General features: G+C 38.7%; 1 protein-coding gene across 1 annotated transcript in view; it reads left to right on the forward strand.

The window, feature by feature from the left end:
* The first annotated feature begins 51 nt into the window (after positions 1-51).
* LOC107082329 (cdc42 effector protein 4-like) overlaps positions 52-4,334 on the forward strand; it is a 58,141-nt gene continuing 53,858 nt past the window's right edge. The window contains exon 1 of the mRNA XM_015370946.1: positions 52-247. The gene's annotated coding sequence lies outside the window, so the exon portion shown is untranslated. The remainder of the gene's footprint in view (positions 248-4,334) is intronic.

The raw sequence follows: 4,334 nt of genomic DNA on the forward strand, positions 1-4,334 counted from the left end.
AGGAGGAGGAGGAGGAGGAGGGGGGAGGTGGCTGGCTTTGTGCGCCTCCCAGGCAGCGCAGATGCGGAGTAAACGGCCGTTGGAGCAAACAGGACTATAACCGTGACAGGAGTCAGCTACTTCCCCTTTGAGGAAACTAAAGCAGATCTTTGATCGGTTCTTCTTCGAACTTTTCCTTCGTTTTCCTGGAAAGTGAACCTGGATAAAGCCTGGAACTTTCTACCCGCCTGGAAGCTGAAGGGAAAAGGTAACTTTCCCTCATGTTGGGCTGACTGCGCACTAACCTGCATGATGTTGCTTTGTTTCAGGACAGTCTGTTGTTGGTTTCATGTCCCTCTGTGGGTTTGGAGAAGCTTTCTGAAGCTTTTCCGTGAAGTTAGGAAGGTTGGTGGAAGTAAAGTCCAGCAGGGTGACAATGAGATCTGCATCTCATTTGAATCTCAAATATTCCCTGCAGACAATCAGCTGCTGCCTGGATCTCTGATCAGGATCAGGATCAGGATCAGGATCAGGATCAGGATCAGGATCAGGATGGTCCCAGATGGAGGAGCAACAATCACTCCTCTTTCTGTCCTCCATCAAAGTTCAATCCTAGTTAGGTTAGGTAGACATGTTCATTAGCTTCACCTCAACTTTATCAAAAATAGAAGCCAAATAACTTTTAGATCATTACAAATAATCCAAGTAGGTAAAAAAAATAAACATTTAAAAGTCACTTTAACACAATTGTTTTATGTCCTACCCTGCTAACATGAAACAGTGTTAAAATAACTAAATATGATTATGTAAATAACCAAAAACGGTTGCATTATTTTTTCAGCATGGTACCGGGCCATCTCTAGAACCCAAAGCTCAATTTAAGTTTTCTGCCTTGAAACAGATATTTATTTATTTATTGTTTACATTATTATTATTTAAATCTGGTAATAACCATAAAACCAATTGAATAATTAAATGAGATTATTTCCTTATGTGAAACAACAAAGCATGTCTTCATTTATGATATACTCCCTTTATTTTCCTGCCTTTGCTCAATAATGCTGATGCAGATTCTCAGTCATCCAGGTCATAGTCATTCCAAAAAAAGTTAAAAATCAATCCACTGGAATTTGTTTCCAAGTTTAAATATGTTTCTCTTCCCATTCAGGAAGCTTTTTCAATTCAAAATGTCAGAAATCGCGTGGAGTTTGAGGCTTTATAGAGTAGGCTATAAAGTATAAAGCCTGGAGCTCAACAATATTTCTGACATTTTGAATTGAGAAAGCTTCCTGGATGGGAAGCGAAACATCTTCAAACTTGAAACAAAGTCCAGTAAATTGTTTATTTTAAACTTTCTTATTAAATAATTACTTCAAAATGCTTTCAATAAGGCATGAAAACCAAAAGACGACCACCAAACCGTAAAGTGAATGTTGTTTGGTATTTACGTTTAATGAGCTAAAGCTAATGTGTCTGTAAAGGCTGATTTATACTCAGAAACAGGTCGTCTGCTTGTGTGTCGCAGTGAACGCAAATGAGACCCCGCCCCTTCCGCAGACACTCTGCTGCACCTCTCCAAAAATGTTAGTGACCTGCAGACAGGAGGCCTCTGATTGGTCAAATCTACATCCGCTCTACACTATGCATATTTCCTGTCTGTCCTTCTTATGATGTCACATATGGCAACTCCACTCGGACAAACTCTGTTGCACCCGTTTCTTAAGGATCGAATCTCTTTTGTAGTTTCAACATATTATTACCTACATTTGCTATTATTTTACATTTCATTGGCGATCTAAAGTAGCCTAGAGTAGAAAACAATCATCGTCAGTCTTGAACTAAAGTACTGCCGTTCTGCCATTTAACGAGGTGACACAAAAAGTTTCAGTTTATTTTTATTCTTTTTATTAAGATCTGAGTGCAGGGAAGGAAACATTTTGTAGAGATTTTAGACGAAGAAAACAACAAGTTATTCTACTTGTACAAAACGAGCGGTTGTTGTTGATACATGTTAAAAGTAGTGTAGCTTAATATGGCTAACTGACCGAGCTAAAATGTGTTAGCTACTGAGCACAGCTAGCCACAGCGCTAACAAAGTCTCCCCCTTTATATCATGGTCTAACAGTTACTTTGTTCACCAAAAACAAATTTTTTTCAGTTTTCTTATCGATCAGGTAAAACTTGATCGGTCATTAGGTACGCTAACGGATGTTATTATCGTTGTCTGCGCAACCGATATGTTTTACATCATGTAGCAACATTCAGCAAATTGTATAGCGTAACATCACTGGCATGAAGCAGGAAACGAGCAGATCCGGTACCTTACCGGCTTGTTTTGTTTGTATGTCCGCCATTGTGGAAAACGAGTCGTGAAGATGGACCAGCTAGAAGAGCGAGGCGCGCGAGAACGCTGGGACCCTTTTTCCTCCTGGATCCTCGCTTTTTTTGGCTCTTATGCCCTTCCATTGTCACGCGATCTTGCCCCTTTTAATTTTTCCCCCTTCCTCACCGCCTCGGCCGTATCTAGATCCACAGCTACTTCCTAATTGTCCTTCTTGCGTTGTGGCATGGAATTACATAGCGCACACCACGCTTCAAAATTGCGCATAAATTTAAATATATCTGCGACACACTGCTGCGGGAGGATAAGCAGCCCACTCCAGGCTAGCTATGTTCACAGAGAGCTCCACTGGTAAAAGGCTCTTATACCTAATAGGGGTGGAACTGTTCACAAAATCCACGGTTTGGTTCGGTTCACGGTTTCGTGGTCACGGTTTTCGGTCNTTTTTCTTACTTTAAATGTAAATGATCTTGTTCCATTGGCAAAGTGTCTCAATTACCTCCTCAATTCAAGAAAAAACGCACTTATTTTAAGAAAGAATTACTTATTAAGATTGAAATTTTTTGCAGCGCAGCCAACACCTCTCTGAAGGGTGATGGAGAGAAGCCTCTCTTTCACTGTTCACATTCACTGGAATATAGTTTCTACGAAAAAAAAAGAAGGTATATCAGGGATTTAAGGCAACTTAAAACTGTGAAAATATAGAAATGCTTACCATTTCTTTTATTTTTTTTGTTCTGACCCCATCTGACAGGTTTTCATTAAAGCAAAACAAAATCCCTGAATATAGAATGTCTTAGTGTAGCATTGCCATGCTATGTGCAAAGCAGTCTGAACGAGAAAACACTAAGGAAGCAATAAAGAATAGTAAAAAAATAAAAAATAAAAAAGCCTGCTTCCTGCAGTGACACCATCAAAGTTTTGTTCCGGTCTGGAAACACAGCACTGTTCTCAAAGACGCAGTAAATCCCCATAAAATGTTGCCCCACTAATTGGCTCATCATTTATAAGACCTATAATGATACATTTACATGTGGGAAAAATCTTTGTTTGATAGATGGTTGGGGAAGAGAAACGTAATGAGTTGGGTTAAGGTTCACACCTGATGACCAGATGGTTGCTTTAAACACTTCAGCTCATGCTGGTTTAAAAGAGTCTTTGTGTTTTTTTACACACTATATGTAATAATTATGATAGCCTAGAGTTAAAAAAACAAAAAACAAAAAAACCATATTATTACATCTCAGAAATAGCAGAGATTATTTCTCTCCTTCTTAGTGAGACAGATAATTTGGGATTTTTAATACAGTTAAATTTTACAGTCCCTTGAAAACAAATGGATTCCCTTTAAAGCCTTTTCACTGTCCCACCAAATCTGATCTCCATACATATTTCCATCAGGTTTGACCAACTTCTTTGTCCCTTTTGCAAAAACACCTCCCCACAGCGTGATGCTGCCACCACCGTATTTAACCATGGTGTCAAATGTTGCAATACTAGTGCTTTTCAGCACAGATTATTTTGAAAGTAGAGATAAGCAGCTTCTATGTCATGTGCTGCTGTGGCTTCTTTTAGCTGAAAACAACAACCTAGCTTTTATTCTTCTAATACTTTTACTCTACTTATGGATATATTTTTAAACTCCACTGGGAAACCAAACATGGGTCCAAGAAACCTTCATCCGACCAGAATTACTTTGATTTTTCTGTGCTACACATAGTAGTGATATTTCTGGTTTTAAATTAAAAGCCTGTCTTTGTTTTGAGCATGGGTGGTTCTAGAAACGGAAAGAAAGGGGACTGTGTCCCTGTAGAACTGGTCTTGGCCCCTGTTACGGCCCCTGCACTGAAACCATGCCCTGCAAAGTTTAAATATAAGCAAAGGTGGGTAGAGTACCCAAATGTTTTACCTAAGTAAAAGTAACACTACATCATAATATTTTTACTAAAGCAAAAATAAAAAGAAGCTTTTAAAGAAATTCCAAAAAAACAAACAAACAAAAAAAAAAAAAAAA

The sequence above is a fragment of the Cyprinodon variegatus genome, unplaced genomic scaffold (assembly GCF_000732505.1).
Source record: "Cyprinodon variegatus isolate N-32 unplaced genomic scaffold, C_variegatus-1.0 Scaffold50, whole genome shotgun sequence".
Taxonomy (NCBI): Eukaryota; Metazoa; Chordata; class Actinopteri; order Cyprinodontiformes; family Cyprinodontidae; genus Cyprinodon; species Cyprinodon variegatus.